Source organism: Staurois parvus, unplaced genomic scaffold (assembly GCF_062004578.1).
Source record: "Staurois parvus isolate SC_StPar_1 unplaced genomic scaffold, SC_StPar_1.0 ptg000153l, whole genome shotgun sequence".
NCBI lineage: Eukaryota > Metazoa > Chordata > Amphibia > Anura > Ranidae > Staurois > Staurois parvus.
Genome location: NW_028317949.1, coordinates 19,682,045 through 19,700,722, shown reverse-complemented (window position 1 = coordinate 19,700,722; position 18,678 = coordinate 19,682,045). Strand labels below are relative to the sequence as shown.

The 18,678-nt window shown below is 40.8% G+C and overlaps 1 protein-coding gene across 1 annotated transcript in view; it reads right to left on the bottom strand.

Moving 5' to 3' along the window:
• LOC149463736 (cadherin-6-like) overlaps window positions 1–10,602 on the bottom strand; it is a 483,303-nt gene extending 472,701 nt beyond the window's left edge. Inside the window, exon 1 of the mRNA XM_089674844.1 lies at window positions 10,369–10,602. The gene's annotated coding sequence lies outside the window, so the exon portion shown is untranslated. The remainder of the gene's footprint in view (window positions 1–10,368) is intronic.
• Between the last annotated feature and the right edge of the window lie 8,076 nt (window positions 10,603–18,678).

Below are 18,678 nucleotides of genomic sequence, written 5' to 3'. Positions count from 1 at the left end.
CTAATCCAAAGCAAGGATTGGTTACAAATGGGTATATAAGAAGTAATGGATCAGCATGGTGCCCGGAAAAATCATTTCTGATGAAATGCGTAGGGTAGAACTACATGCTGACATCATCATGTTACCAGAAGTGTCTCGAAAGTGAGTCTTTTGCTAGGTGGATGTTTGTTAACTGTGCAGTACTTTTGTTTTTATTTGTATGTGCATTTTGAACTTTAATAAATGTATTATATTGGCTTTTACACTATGTGGCACGCTCACTCTCCTATTTATTTCTGAGCTGGTGTGGAGGCAGAAGAAGGATATGTATGGGCATTAACTATCTCAGAGCAACTGCTAAGCCTGGCCCGGAAGTTCAGCATATGTTGACTACTGGCATCATATGTTGCATGTGACTTCTCTGTAGCAAGAAGGTCATATATCTTTGGTAAGCCTGTACCTGCGGCCATTCGACGGTGGAGAGTCTATCAGGTGTGGGAACACAATTCAGGACTTTTGTCTGACACCCCTTTGTTGTGAATTTGTTCACAGAGTGGACTATTGCACCAGTAGATGGACTCCTGATCATATATTTTATAATGTGATTTTTCTTATATTGGTTTTCGTTTACAAGGTCAACATGCTTTGTATATGTACAACACAGAACGCCTGTGCGTAACCGTATTTACCAGCATGAGGATGCACAGGTTTCCCATGCATCCCCTTGCAGGCAGTTCAATTGATGTCAATTGGGACACAGTGTCTGCAAGGAAATAGCCGCTGTGTCCCAATACGACATCCATGTGGGTACAGGAGCATGCAAGTCCCCAAACGCACACTGTCTATGTTCAGGGACCTGCACCCACACAGATGTGGTGCAGCCACTGTGTCACAATGAACATCAATGGGACTGACTTCCCGGGCATACACGGAACTCTTGTGCATCCTCATGCAGTTAAGCACAGTACTGCATGGGCGAACAGTATTGTACACCCTATCTGAACCAGGCCTAAGGTGAAGTATAGAAGTCTGTAGCAAAAGACCTTCCTTTTTTTCTGTTGATCTGTAGTTGACCTGTGGCAATGACCTGCAAACTCACATCCTATTAGCAGCACGTTGTAAACCCATAACCCCCCAACTCATAAACATTGCACACACAACTCTACTTAAAAGCTAAGCTTAAGGGTCCAAATTGTTTTAGTATTTCGTATTACCAAACACTGTTGTCAACTTACAAATGAGCTTTTACATGAAGTATTGTTGCATTGTATGCTAAGTCATGGCTCAGTTCATATATAACGTGTCTTTACCGTTACTCAAAATGACGTTATATGAATTGGGTCATGACTCTGGCTCTTCTAAAGACCTAGCTTTTGTGTTAAGACCAGCCCTACCTAAAACCTGCCCCATGGGAAGTCATCACAGATGGTTTTATTGGAGGGGCTAACATCTGCCTTCACAATACACTGTTAATGCATTCAGTTGTGGTGTAGCATAACCACAGTCTGTCCATATCTGCAGAAGTGTGGGTCATGCTGCCCACAGCTCTGCAGGAAACCTCACATAATGGTCATGTCATCAGCTCACCAACCCTATTTCTGTTTGGGATTGAGCTTCTGGGACAGAGTTAAGTCCTTGCTAGCTTAATGATCACATTATACACAAGAGAAGGGAAGGTTAGGCAGGCTTCATCCCACTTTTCCTGGGAAGTTTATCTTTAAAGTGGCTGTAAGCCTCTGAAATTAAAAATGAACAAAGCATACCCTCATGTAGTGTGTGCTTTCCTCAGTCCATAGTCCATGCTATCTGCATGAGTCACTTCTGACAGTTTTTCCAGAAACCAGGCAATCCTGAGAAAAGCCCCCCAACCCCAACCCCACCCCCAGCACACAGAAGGTGATTGACAGCTTCAGATGTAAGTATCTACTTATGAGGCTGTGTACAGAGAGGTGTGTCCTTTCATTTCACTCAAGTTTCCGATTACACTCAGCTCCATCCTCTGTGCTGTGCAGTGTGTGATGTCAGATTCCCGCCCCAACAAATCTTGGTTTTTTGGAATGCTGTGGAGGACAAAAGGCTTGAGATAAACAGGTCCAATCTATGTAGGAGGATTTAGGGAGGCTAGTTACTTCAGTGGGCTTATGTAAAGGTTTATTATAACTAAGTTAGACTTAGGAAAGTGATAGATGTAGGGATGTGGGGGGGGGATTCAGTCTCAACCCATCTTCCTTGAAGATGCCCACAGGGACCCTAGGTGATCTGGAATCCTAGCAAAGACCATGCCTTGTACGCTCTATGAACATTTGGTTGTGGGCCTAGCAGGGGCGGACTGACCATTTGGAAACTCGGTCACTGCCCGAGGGCCCGGGGTCGGTAGGGGGCACCATGAGATGCCCATGGTACCTTTTTCATAGGCTTTTTTGAGTTTGGGCAAGGACACAGGGGCCCATGATCCCCTATTGCCCGGGGCCCCATGAGTTGTCAGTCCTCCCCTGGGGCTTAGCCTCAAGCCCCGTCTTTACACACAAGGCTCCAGCAACAGCTCAGTGTCTATTTGACTGCGCCATCTATGATAAGAAGTGTTTGCTGTTTTGCTGTATATGTTGCTATGTATAGTATATAAGTAAAGCAGCATCACAAGCTGCTCATTGTTCACCACTGATCTAACCTCTAAAAGGAACATATTGAAACACACAATACGTAGTAAATATGTGTGTTTAACCTCTTTCTCTGTGCTATATTAGCTGAATTCTAGGATAAGCACACATTGTCTAAGTACAACAGTCATGTATATTCTTTCTTGAATCTTGGTGCGCTCTGTTTATTTTTTTCACATCTGTATAGTAATCCACATCTGTGCCGACGCGTCCTGTAACTACTGCTCTCCCGCAAAGTGACAGGTCTTGAATCCATCTCCCTCTAATAATTATCTGCAGGCTGCCTCAAGTGCAGTGTTTCTCATCCTTTTTTCAGTCAAGGCACCCTTTAAAATTATGGACAGTCCTGAGGCACCCTTTAAAATTATGGACAGTCCTGAGGCACCCTTTAAAATTATGGACAGTCCTGAGGTACCCTTTAAAATTATGGACAGTCTTGAGGCACCCTTTAAAATTATGGACAGTCCTGAGGCACCCTTTAAAATTATGGACAGTCCTGAGGCACCCTTAAAAATTATGGACTGTCTTGAGGCACCCTTTAAAATTATGGACAGTCTTGAGGCACCCTTTAAAATTATGGACAGTCTTGAGGCACCCCATTCTAAAATAGGGTGCTTCTAGACTGTCCATAATTTAAAAAGGGCACCTCATTCTAATAGTTTTATATAACACAGCAACATCCACACATGTAGAACACCCAACCTTAGAGGTGATTTATTCTTCAAAAGCAAATACTCGTTTGCACACTGGTACTGACTAGTATTCCCGTGTTTCTCTTCTCCCTCAGTTTTTCTCCATTACTGAGTTAATGTGACCCCAGAACTGATGGAGAGGGGCAGGTTGGTTGTCAGAATGCTGTCGCCTAGAAGGTTGTAATGGTGCACAATGAAAACCTGTGGCTTTGTGTAACTAAAAGGCAGGCTTGTTCCACCTGCTTGGTTGTATACAAGTTTTGGAAACTATAAATTAATAAATAATCATAAAAAATAATAATATAATAATAATAATACATTTAATTCAATAATATAATCAAACCAAAAACACTGAAATTTGAAATAGAGCGCCAAGTTCGCACATTACTGAGCAAAGTCGCAGAATCATTTTCAGTGTCTGATGACGAATTTCCCCACGAATCATTATCACTCAATTCTGCAAGTGGTTCTGATTTACTATCGCTAGTACTCTCTACTCTCTAGCTGGTCTAAAACCACTTTTGACCTAAAGGGACGCTTTTTGGACGCCATGGACATTTCTCAGTTTCCAGGCAAAAAGAACAGTCAAAATGCAGGCAGGGCGCAGGACAAAGCAGTAGGGACAAAATGTATGTGAAATGCTTTGAAACAGCAATGTGTTGCTATGTAATAATCGTTTTTTTAAAAAATGACATTTTTAAAACATTCAAATTTGCCGCCGTTCCGGCGCCCGTACGTCCCGACGTCACAGGGACTTGAACACGGAAGCCAGATGCCGGCATCGGCTGGAGGAGATGGCCGGGGACGCTGCAGGGGACACATCGCGGGAGCGAAGGACAAGGTAAGTGCCGCAGGGACTCCCTGAGCAACGCCGCATGGTAAGCCCGAGTGTAGCTTGGTGTTACCGCTCTTGGTACTGAAACTTTACCCCGAGCTACACTCAGGAATACCGCCAGGGCGGTTAAGATTTAAACCTGCAGGGGCCTGATTTTGTTTTTTATTTTTGCGGCAGTTTACTACCACTTTAAGAACCACCTGTGGCCCCTGGGAAGTCTCCACTATAATCATAGGTTGCCCAGTGTAGTCCCAATGCGCCTTGTATGAACGGGCCCTTAGCTCACTACAGTGCCAGGCATGCAGGACCAAAAGCTAAGCAGCAATTTTTTTGCCACTGATGATGAGCTCACCAAAAATAAAATCTGCTACAAAAATTGATCTGCCTGCTGGAAAATTTATTTTGCTCTCATTAATATGTTCAGAGAGATAGGGGGAATGGATTCAAAAGTAAAACTGCAAAAGATTTCATAAAAGTGTAATAAAAACTGTGCCTGATACTTTGTTGTAACCAATCGCATGTGGCTAGCTGAGAACACACGTGCCATTCCAAAAAATCTCAAAATTGTATCTCTAAATGTGTTTGGTGTCTCTCCAGCTGAATCACACACATCTCAATGCAGAGATGTCTCACAGACAACTCGGTCCCATGCCAAGATTATACAGTTCTAAAAGGTAAATAGATCAAAGCTATTTATGCCTGGGCAGCAGAAAGGCCAAATGACATGCCGGCAGAAAGCATACTACCTGGGCTGCCCCCCCCCAACCCCACCTCTCATGTCACAAAAGCAATAAATACATTACAATGTTATTTCATCCTTTCACATTAGAGTTCAGCCTGGGGAGCACAGCCTGGAACAAGTCTGGAAAGAAAAGTATAAAAAAGACAGCCATTATCTTTAATAGATAAATGGTTGGCCCGGCTGGAGAATTAAAACGGCCATGTTGAGTCTCTGGACGGCACGTCACAAGCCTTTTCTACTGTATGCCATCTATTTATATCAGCCTTTCACGTCTATATGGCTTATATAAGTATTAATCTGAAATCCGCACAACACAGGCTCCTATGTAATATCACATTTTCTGCAAATGTGGAAGCGAAATCACATGATTACCTATTTACTGATTTCCATTTCTTAACGGTGTCGAGAAGAAAAAAAAAATCAAGGTATTGTAAGCCCAGTAAGAATGTAGTGTCATGACTAAGCAAGAAGTAAATGAGCCAGCTCCCCCCCAGAATTTTATCTGCGCTGGAACACATTTCAGATGCTACAGTTGCCGTTCAATAGCAAGGCAAATCCTGCATTTAATCAGCAAGAATATTGATTCACCATGCAGAACTTTCTGCCTAATTCTAATACGGCCACATGTTTTCCCTTGAATAGTGCAAGGAACAGGAAAGTGTAAATGGCAAACTAATAGCATTTCAAGCTCTAGCTGTTTAATTTCTGAAAGCTCTCCATTTTAGTCATTTGGCTGCCTGCCAATAGACCAGCCCATGCTCTGGTAAGGCCGCTTCTGAACTGCTTTTGAAAAAAAGAAAAAAGTGCCCCACTTCGGCCTTATGCTGACACCAGCACATAGGTTTGTGGCGTATATTGGGAACATTCGCCAGTTTCAATGCACTGGCATCAGCTACTGTATCAAGATCCTATGCATCAATATTACCAATAAGGATTACAAATAATAGATTATCAATTAGCAATATAATAATTATTATCATTATAATGTATCAAGATCTTGGGGGTTATTTACTAAAACTTCAAAATCTGGTGCAGCTCTGCATAGAAACCAACCAGCTTGCAGGTTTTATTGTCAAGGCTTAATTGAACAAGCTGAAGATAGAAACTGATTGGCTATCGTGAACATCTGATTTTGAGTGCACCCGTTTTTTTTCGTAAATCCCCCCACGTGTCAATAATAATAATAATAGTAATCATACTGTGTACAAGCTCATATGCTTTGATGTACAGTTAACCCCACAGTAGTGTATAAGACCTCCACCATTGGACTAATAAAACATCCCGAGAACTTTGGAATATTGGAGGGAACTGGTGAAAGCACATGGTAAACACATTTTTGTGCAATAGATGTTGCTGAAAAGCTCCTGTCCTGCCATAATTAGAAGTAACCCACATCCAAGGCAGTCAAATAAATGAAAGGGTCTCCTTTGATGGGAACAGACTCAGAGCAGGGAGAGGAGAATCACATTTCCCAAGGGAATAAGCATTGCTTCAAAGAGAAATCAGACTGGAACATTAGTTCAATCCCACAGGAGCAATGTGGAAGGAACTACAGTCACTTTCACAGAAATAAAAAAAAAATTAAGTTCAACTAAGTTCTTAATTACAATTTATTTTCTTCCAACTAATCCTCTTAATCGCCTTTCCTTTTTTTTTGGTACGTTAACATGCTGTGCTGGAGTTCTGTGAAATGACCCGATAGCCTGATATGCAATAGAGCATAATAATATAAAATATCTGTAGGCAGTGTTTTTGTTTTAGCCTATGAATACTGCCTGCTGACAGAATGTGAAAGATTAAAAAAAAGAAACACCGCATATGTCAATTTGTTCTTAGGCATATATGTATTTGACTGACTTCATGGCTCCAAATTGGTTTTCCTGGAGAACCCAAAGGGACAAGTGAATTCCCCGGAGAAGTGGAAGCGTGCCCATTTCCTAAATGACTGCAAAGGACAATTGTAGAAAATAGAAAAAAAAAAAAAAAAGAAATCTCAGATTTCTGCTCCGGTGTGTCATAGCATTGCCCTCCAAAGTATGGATTGCGTCTCGCACAAATCGATGCTTATTGTTTGCAATGACCAAATCGCTTTGATTTTTCTTTTTTCTTTCTATGAATTACATGCGCTGCGTTTCAGCAAAGCTGGGAGAGGAAATAATGATGGGAGGTGTTTTTCAACATTTCAAAACACAGAAACATCTTTTATTAAAAAAAAAACAAAACAAAAAACAGTCCACAGGAAATAAAAAACCGTTTTTCTTTATCTACTTTTTCTTTTTTTTTCCTGTTTTGTCCCACTTTTCACATGGATAGATAAAGAAACCAAAGCAGTCAGAGAGTAACCCAACTGGCAAAGATATGATTTCTCTTTTCCCCTCAACGTGCAAGTATGTGCAGCGAGGTGTGCAAATCAAATTAATGTCATTATCTAGTATTAGTTCTGAGTCTTTTCCACAGAGCTGAGTGCTTTGCAAATGCAGCCAGCAGTGAAAGTGTATTCCTCTGGATGAGACTTTCATGTGGACTGTGGAAGTCAGCCTGTTATGTTCAGAGCTGGAGACATAGAGCAATACCTGTTGTAGATGGAGCCTTTATTGTATTGTACATTCCCAGAGATGTGACGCTGATGCCTCTTGCCAAATTCAAGTATAATTGCTCCTTCTCTGTGCCTGTCACTCTATTATGTGACTGCTTCCCCCCCTTTTTTTTCTTTCTTTCAACCGGCAAAACACTATTATTCTTTTCCAAATAGGTCATAGAAGTATAGATCTGAATTTCCACAGTAATGGAAGCCTAAAGCTAAAAAAACCCAATAATTGCATAGCACTCGAAAATGTTGCCTTTTACATTTTAATACATCCTCCCATTGCTGGAGACTGAACTTTGCTCCTCGTGACACTGCTACCAATTTCCCAATGACACACTTGGCAGCCTGGCTCCTGCTATACCGTGGAAGCAGATTTAGAAGCTGAATGTGTAAAAGTGATGCCACACACTGCTGTAATTAATATATCCGTGAATACAGAAAGACGCTCACATTGCTTTAAAGGAGACAGCCAAGTTCACTACCACACTGCACAACAGAGATAGATAGATGATAGATAGATAGATAGATAGATAGATAGATAGATAGATAGATAGATAGATAGATAGATAGATAGATAATTATATAGATAGATGATAGATAGATAGATAGATAGATAGATAGATAGATAGATAGATAGATAATTATATAGATAGATGATAGATAGATAGATAGATAGATAGATAGATAGATAGATAGATAGACAAAGGTAGCTGATGCCACACATTACTTTTCATGGGTATGCATTAAATAGATAGACTGTGCATTAGACAGACAGACAGACAGACAGACAGACAGACAGACAGACAGATAGATAGATAGATAGATAGATAGATAGATAGATAGATAGATAGATAGAGAGGTAAGTAGGTAGATATGGGTGCCACTCAGGGCTTCATGAGCAGGTGAAACATCCAATGGACTTGGACTGAATGGATGGAGAGTCCATTAAGACCTCAGCATTTTAGTGCTCAAGTTTAAATGCCCTTTAACACACTATAGGGATAACTAGATAGATGGATAGATATAAAGATATAGATAGATAGATGATAGATAGATAGATAGATAGATAGATAGATAGATAGATAGATAGATAGATAGATAGATAGATAGATAGATAGATAATTAGATAGATAGATAGATAGATAGATAGATAGATAGATAGATAGATAGATGATAGATAGATAGATAGATAGATAGATAGATAGATAGATAGATGATAGATAGATAGATAGATAGATAGATAGATAGATAGATAGATGATAGATAGATGATAGATAGATGGATAGATGGATGGACGGATGGACGGATGGACAGATAGATAGATAGATAGATAGATAGATAGATGATAGATAGATAGATAGATGATAGATAGATAGATAGATAGATAGATAGATAGATGATAGATAGATGGATAGATGGATGGACGGATGGACGGATGGACAGATAGATAGATAGATAGATAGATAGATAGATAGATAGATGATAGATAGATAGATAGATAGATGATAGATAGATAGATAGATAGATAGATAGATAGATAGATAGACAGACAGAGAGATAGATAGATAGATAGATAGATAGATAGATAGATAGATAGATAGATAGAAGATAGATAGATAATAGTGATGGGTGCCAGTCAGGGCTTAATAAGCAAGTCCAATGGACTTGGACTGGATGGATGGAGAGTCCATTAAGACCTCAGCATTTTAGTGCTCAAGTTGTATTGCCCTTTAACACACTATAGGGATAACTAGATGGATGGATAGATATAAAGATATAGATAGATAGAGAGAGAGAGAGAGAGAGAGAGAGAGAGAGAGAGAGAGAGAGAGATGGGTGTCAGTCAGGGCTTCATGAGCAGGTGGAACATCCAATGGACTTGGACTGGATGGATGGAGAGTCCGTTAAGACCTCAGCATTTTAGTGCTTGAGTTTTATTGCCCTTTAACATGCTATAGGGATACATATATGGATGGATGGATGGATGGATGGATAGATAGATAGATAGATAGATAGATAGATAGATAGATAGATAGATAGATAGATAGATAGATAGATATAGATAGATAGATAGATATAGATAGATAGATAGATATGGATGCCATTCAAGGCTTCATGAGCAATTGGATGGAGAGTCCAGGAGTCCATTAAGACTTAAGCACGTTAACACTCAAGTTGTAATGCACTTTAACACACTATAGGGATAGATAGATGGATAGATGGATGGATGGATAGATGGATGGATGGATGGATGAATGGAGGGGGAGAGAGAGATGATAGAATGTGAGGGATGCCACACATGGCTTTTCATGAGTAATCAGAAGAATCCATTAACACCTCTGCATTTCCTGCTAAAGTTTGAAGACACCTTAACACATCCTCAGTCACTTTGTAAGACGGTCTGGTTCACATCCGTACAATCTGCACTAGCTGAAAAAGTTCATGTCCTTTCTGTGGTGCACTGACGAGTGTTAACGCTCCTATTGATCGCAATGTTAGCGCACTGAAAGGTGCGTCAACGCCCGATACAAGTGCATGTCAACGCTGGTTGACAATGCAGCCTGAAGGACAAGAAGAGGGTGATGTGGGGCCCCGTCCCCTCCCTAAGCCATGCGTCCCACATGTCGCCGAATGCAGCTGTACTTTGCTGAGTCAAAGAATCGGTCCAGGCAGAGCAGAGAGGACAGGATGGATGGGAGGTCTGTGTGATGGATGGACCGGTCCAGGAGATGGGACCAGGAGGAGGTCACCTGAACACTGCAGCTCCTCCATCAGAGGTGACCTTCAATCACCTGAGCCGCCTCCAACTTTGTGTACAAGTCATCCCGGCCATCACACAGCCGTCCTCTATGAGGAGGAGAACAAGGTGTCCTTACCGGAGGGTGAGCTGTCCGGTCCGTCCTTCCTCTCCACTCTCCTCTATGGATGGCTGCTCAGTGTGACTGGGACTCCGCTCCACACATCGCACCTCGTCCGGGAGAAGAAATCACGGGGCTGACTGATGAATAGAGGAGACCCCCTCCGCCTCCGCCTCCTCCTCCTCCTCCGCCTTCACCGAGCTCCCTCCGCTCTCACTGGAGCCGCACAGCTCAGCATGGAAAGGTTAAGGACTCCGCCGGCTCCAGCCGACACTGCGCTCTGATTTGCAAGTGAATTCGGTGGGCGGGAAGGGGGCGGGCTCTGTTCTAGACCCCTTGTCAAAGGACGACTTGTGTGTTTGAAGTCTGAACCCATCATCCACAACGGACACTGTCACCGGGAGACCGGGAGAGAAGGAGGGGGGAGGAGGAGGGGGGGGGGGGGGAGGGCACCGCTACACTCTACACCAGTATATACACTCTGTACATTCTACTCAGCACCACCGTCCTTGTGTGACAGCAGGGAGACGCGACATGACGCTACATGACAGTCATAACACCCACACTACTACGAGCAATAATACCATCACCGACCATATTACCACTGATAACAATACCAATATTACCAATAATAACAATACCAATATTACCAATAATAATAATACCAATATTACCACTGATAACAATACCAATATTACCAATAATAACAATACCAATATTACCACTGATAACAATACCAATATTACCAATAATAACAATACCAATATTACCAATAATAATAATACCAATATTACCACTGATAACAATACCAATATTACCAATAATAACAATACCAATATTACCACTGATAATAATACCAATATTACCACTGATAACAATACCAATATTACCACTGATAATAATACCAATATTACTACTTATAATAATACCAATATTACCACTAATAATAATACCAATATTACCACTGATACTACTCATCATACCATTAATAATATTACCACTACTACTACTACTAATAATAACACCACCAATAATAACAATATTACCACTACTACTAATACTACTTATAACACCATTAATAACAATATTACTACTACTACTACTACTAATAATAACACCAATAATACCAATATTACCACTAATAATAATACCAATATTACCACTAATACTACTAATCATATCATTACCAACGATATTACCACTAATAATAATACCAATATTACCACTAATACTACTAATCATATCATTACCAACGATATTACCACTAATAATAATACCAATATTACCACTAATAATAATACCAATATTACCACTAATAATAATACCAATATTACCACTGATACTACTCATCATACCATTAATAACAATTTTACCACCACTACTACTACTAATAATAACACCATTAATAAAAATATTACTACTACTACTAATAATAATAATAATAATAATAACACCATTAATACCAATATTACCACTACTACTAATAACATTAATACCAATATTACCACTACTAATACTAATAAAACCAACAATGATATTATAATACCAATATTAACAATACTTCGACTACTACTACTACTACTACCACCAACAATGATATAATTATACTAATAATACCAGTAATAGCAAAACTTCACTACTACTTCTACTACTGCTAATACTAACAATGATATTATACTAATAATACCAGTAATAGCAATACTTCACTGCTACAAATAATACCAACAATGATATTATAATACCAATAATAATAACAATACTTATACTACTACTACTACTGCCACCACCAACAATGATATTATCATACTAATAATACCAGTAATAGCAATACTTCTCTACTACTATTACTAGTGCAAACAATTATACTACTACTACTAACAATGATATTATAATACCAATAATAATAGCAATGCTACTGCTAATTATAATAATACCAACTATCAAATAATAATAATATAAAAGTACAATTGACGGATGAGTCATATAATAATAATAATAATAATAATAACAAAAGAATAATCACAATAATAATATTATAGTAGCACACTTGATAGATATGACATTATATAATAATAATAATAGTATGGCATGTGTCAAATTAATTATTAATAATAATAATAATAATAATACTAGCAGCAACAACAACAATAATAATACTATTATCTAGTAATACTGTACATATCCAGAAAGATATATCTTGAAAGATTCTGTATGTCAGACTAATATAATAATACTAAAAAATAATAATAATAACAATGTTACAATGATCATATTTTATCATTTGTCAAATGTATTACCAAATACAGTAATATTAATAATAGCAACAACAACAATAATATTTGTCCAGTGTTTTACTCATGGTAAGGATACAAATGATGTTCAGGGTTGGAATTTATATAGAGTATAACATAGTCAGAAAATGGGGGAAATATGAAGTGGAAATTATGTGACTGCATAATGAACTAATTTCTTCCATATCACACTGATAGGATGTCCATTTTGGATGACTATAATACAAAATACTAACAACAAAATACAAAGCTTGTCCAACCTTGTCTCAAAATACCCCCCACACTTTCCTAAGTCCTCATGCTGTGTAGCTCCTCTCATACTGGCTTCCAGAGCCTCTCCCCTCCTCTAGAACTCCCTACCCCAGTCTGTCTGGCTATCCCCCACTCTGTGCACTTTTAGGTGATCCCTGAAAGCTCATCTCCTCTGGGAAATTCATCCCACCTCCACTCAAGGTTAGTCATACACGTTAGGATTTCAGCCTTATGGCCGAACTAAAGAAATCAATAGATTCCCCCACCAATCCTATACAGCATGGAAAGAAGAGCCTTCCCAATCGGATTTTGTATTCCAACAGCCAGCACCTGCGGCTGTCAGAATATGAAAACCTCCAAGTGGCTGCAGTCACTGTTCAGGTAACAATATTCTGCCTAGCTTTTCTGAAAGGGCTCCCTACAAATTGACATCTCAGCAGGGATCATCTGAACTTTGAGTCTTGTACATCCGGCATAAGAACTAAAATCTTACTTTTTCCATCGACTCATCCCCACACAGTTACTATCATTTTTAACACTCCTCCTTCCTTTTTAGACTGCAAGCTCTCCTGTGTACCCTTTTGTCTTGGAAACTGTTAACCGTATATAAATCCTGTACAATATTAATAATCATCATCAGATGAGGACATGACAGGTCCTCTTTGAAGCTGTTCAGGGATACGTAGCAATGGATAACATTACAGGAAAATCCTGCAAATAAATGTAGAAATCACTTTCACCGTACTCATACTGCTACTGCCAAACACACAGGCAAAAACCACGGGGGCTTTAATGCATTCTGTTTATATTTTTAGCATCATAGTAGAAAGCTGCATGGGGTTTGCATCTCTAGACTGTGCTGTGCTATGCCTGGACACTGGAGATGATTACTGAAAATGGCAACTTCATCAAATAAATCTGTCCACGGTGGTAGAGTCAACAACATATGTTATTCTCATCTCAGATAGCTCTTTTCTTCCTCTGGTAAGAAAAGAAAACAGGGAGCATTGCTGACACCCTTTAGAAAATGCTAATTGCCTGGCTTTGTATGGTTTTGGTACCTTTTGTGTTGAAACAAACATGCTGCCAGTAAAGTCAAAGCAAATTCAGAACTCCTGACCTACATACCTGTGTCAGATCCGTGACTCACAAATACATTAAGTCTGAACTCCCAAGATGTAACCGAAAACCATTTGTGAGTGGTATCCAGGGGCGGACTGACAACTCATGGGGCCCCCGGGCAATAGAGGATCATGGGGCCCCTGTGTCCTTGCCCAAACTCAAAAAAGCCTATGAAAAAGGTACCAGGGGCATCTCATGGGGCCCTCTACTGACCCAGTGCCCGAGCTTCCAAATGGTCAGTCCACCCCTGGTGGTATCATATAAGGCTAGGTGCACATTACTGCATGTCGAGAACTCGCACTAATTCCTTACAAGCAAAGAAATGCGCTGTCAGCAGATGCGTGGTGGTACCAATCATTGTTAATGGCACCTCCACACATCAGCAAACACATGCGTTTTTCACATGAGCCATGCAGTTCTGTGCAACAGATTTTTGGAAAAATGTCAGAGACTTCTTTTCCGGGTTTCTCTTGTGTAAGGCAGCCCACTGAAATTAATGGACTTCCCTACACGCAACATGTTGAAACGCGTGAAAACGTGTGGAAACCTAACTGTGCTTGGCCGCACCTGTAGATGTGAATCAACCATAGTACTGTATATGAGAAGCTGCTAATAACTTTAGCCACTTGCCGACCAGCCACTGTAGAAATACGGTGGCAGGTCGGCACGGCTGGGCAAAAGCACGTTTTAAAACGTGCGTTTGCAAAACAGGTAGGGGGTGCGCGAGGCACGCCGTCGCCCTACCTGCACCCCTGATCCCGGCCGCGGGTTTCAGTCGCCGGGTCATGGCTGGTCATTACCGGCTGTGTCCCGCCGATTAGCGGCAATCACTGACAGAGAGCAGGGCTGCAGTAGCTCTGCTTTCTGTCAGTTCTCTGACAGCTCCTGACACGCTGATGAGGAGAGAAGAGTTTATCTCTCCCAATCAGCGTGTCCTCGTGCAGTGCACACCCCCGCCCCTAGTAAAATACTCCCCTCACACAGTTAACCCTTTTAGTGAATAAAAAAGTTAACCCCTTCCTCCCCAGTGCCATTAGTACAGTGTCAGTGTTTTTTTTGCACTGATCACTGTATTGGTGTCACTGGGGATGTCAGTGACCCCAAGTCAGTTCCCCCCCAGTGTCAGAATGTCCGCCGCAGTCCTGCCATAAGTCGCTGATCGCCGCCATAAGTCGCTGGTCACCGCCATTATTAGTATAAAAAAAAATTACAAATCCGAGTATCTTTCCCGCCATTTGTAAACGCTATAACTTTCACGTAAACCAATTAATTTACACGTATTGGGTTTTTTTTTAGCAAAGACATGTCGCAGAATGCATTTTGGATGAAATTTATGACGAAATTTGATTTTTAATTTTTTTTACTGGACATGTTTTATAGCAAAAAGTCCAAAATATTGTTTTTTTTTTCTCAAAATTGTCAGCCTTTTTTTTATAGCACAAAAAATAAAAAACACACAGGCGATCAAATACCACCAAAAGAAATCTCTATTTGTGTGAAAAAAAGGACATAAATTTCATTTATGTACCGTATTGCATGACCGCGCAATTGTCCGTTAAACTAGCGCAGTGCTGTATAGCAAAAAAATGGCGTAAATTGCAGTATCTATACCATAGTTTGTAGACGCTATAACTTCCACACAAAGCAATCAATATACACTTATTGGGATTTTTTTTTACCAAAAACATGGAGCAGAATACATTTTGGCCTAAATTTATTACCAACTTTGAGTTTACTATATATTTTTTATAGCTGAAAGTAAAAAATATTGTTTTTCTTCAAAAATTGTGGTCTTTTTTTGTTTATAATGTGAAAAATAAAAAGCACACAGGTGATCAAATACCACCAAAAGAAAGCTCTATTTGTGTGAAAAAAAGGATGTAAATTTCGTTTGGGTGCAACATTGCATGACCGCGCAATTATCAGTTGAATTAGTGCAGCGCCGAGTAGCAAAAAGAGGCCTGGTCATTAAGGGGGGTAAATCCTCAGGAGGTCAAGTGGTTAATGTTTAGTGGATAGCCATGCTGAGCAATGAGTGATGTTGTTTCTGCAATTAAAAAAAAATATCTCATTCGGCCGAGTACCCGGAGCAAGTGTAACATGTCACATCTGTTCTCCATGCGGTACCGCCATGAGAAACAACATACCTGTAATAAGTGTAAAGATTGCCAATGAATGGCCTTGGGTACATGCCCGAATCATCCTCATTACACACCCACATCATCCTCATTACACGCCCACATCATCCTCATTACACACCCACATAATCCTCATTACACACCCACATTGTCCTCATTACACGCCCACATTCTCATTACACGCCCACATCATCCTCATTACCTGCTCGCATCATCCTCATCACACACCCACATCATCCTCATCACACGCCCACATCATCTTCATTACACACCCACATCATCCTCATTACACGCCCACATCATCTTCATTACACACCCACATCATCTTCATAACACGTCCACATCATCTTTATTACCCATTCGCATCATCCTCATTACACACCCACATCATCTTCATTACGCACCCACATCATCTTCATTACACGTTTACATCATCTTTATTACCCATTCGCATCATCCTCATTACACACCCACATCATCCTCATTACACACCCACATCGTCCTCATTACACGCCCACATCGTCCTCATTACACACCCACATCGTCCTCATTACACACCCACATCATCCTCATTACACACCCACATTGTCCTTATTACACACCGACATCATCTTCATTACACACCCACATCATCTTCATTACAAGCTTGCATCATCCTCATTACACATCCACATCATCTTCATTACGCACCCACATCATCCTCATCACACACCCACATCATCCTCATTACGCACCCACATCATCCTCATTACACATCCACATCATCTTCATTACGCACCCACATCATCCTCATCACACACCCACATCATCCTCATTACGCACCCACATCATCCTCATTACACACCCACATCATCCTCATTACGCACCCACATAGTCCTCATCACACACCCACATCATCCTCATCACACATCCACATCATCCTCATCACACACCCACATCATCCTCATTACAAGCTCGCATCATCCTCATCACACACCCGCATCATCCTCATTACACATCCACATCATCCTCATCACACACCCACATCATCCTCATCACACACCCACATCATCCTCATCACACACCCACATCATCCTCATTACAAGCTCGCATCATCCTCATCACACACCCGCATCATCCTCATTACACATCCACATCATCCTCATTACAAGCTCGCATCATCCTCATCACACACCCGCATCATCCTCATTACACATCCACATCATCCTCATCACACACCCACATCATCCTCATCACACACCCACATCATCCTCATTACAAGCTTGCATCATCCTCATCACACACCCACATCATCCTCGTCACACACCCACATCATCCTCATCACACACCCACATCATCCTCATTACACATCCACATCATCCTCGTCACACATCCACATCATCCTCATCACACATCCACATCATCCTCATCACACACCCACATCATCCTCATCACACACCCACATCATCCTCATCACACACCCACATCATCCTCATCACACACCCACATCATCCTCGTCACACATCCACATCATCTTCATTGCCCACTCACATCATCCTCATCACACATCCACATCATCCTCATCACACACCCACATCATCCTCATCACACACCCACATCATCCTCGTCACACATCCACATCATCTTCATTGCCCACTCACATCATCCTCATTACACACCCACATCATCCTCATTACACACTCACATCATCCTCATTACACACCCACATCATCCTCATTACACACCCACATAATTTTCTATATCTCATTTACAGTGGGCAGTCCAAACCTTTGCATTGCCCCCCACCCCTCACCCACACTGTAAGGGTCAGATGCTTGCCTATTGGGCATAGAAATAGGTTGACTCATTTACCATACTCCTCTTTCCTTCAGTCTTCCTCCTCTCCATACAGCTGGCCCCTAGAAGCTGCTTCTTTTAGATGACCAACCAGTCACAGCCTTCCGACATCATCACATACAACGCAGGACCAGCTGTGAGAATGCTGAGGGCCCACCAACATCCTGAGTGCGTTGGTGAATGGTGAAGAATGTCAGTTGTCAGGGGACAGTAGAATAAAGTATTGTACTGACTCCTGTCCTTCCAGGTGTGATGATCATTTATCCCTTGCAGTGCTGCAGGAAGAGGGGCTGAAAGTCTAATGATTACCATAACCCTGAGATCAGCTTTAAATAGCCTGCTAACCCAAACTTGAGAAATAGCCCATTATCTCTCTACCAGTACCATGTATTCATGCTGCATTTACAGTGACATGAAACTCTGATTATAAAAAAACTCAATTCTATTCAAGCATGTGTTCTTAACCACTTCCAGTCCGGACACTTTCACCCCCTTCCTGTCCAGCCAATTTTCAGCTTTCAGTGCTATCACACTTTGAATGACAATTGCGCGGTCATGCAACACTGTACCCATATGAATGTTTTTGCATTTTTTTGAGACAGATAAAGCTTTATTTTGGTGGTGTTTATTCACCACAGGGATTTTTATTTTTTTTACTATACAATATCAATGAAAAAGTCCCAAAATTT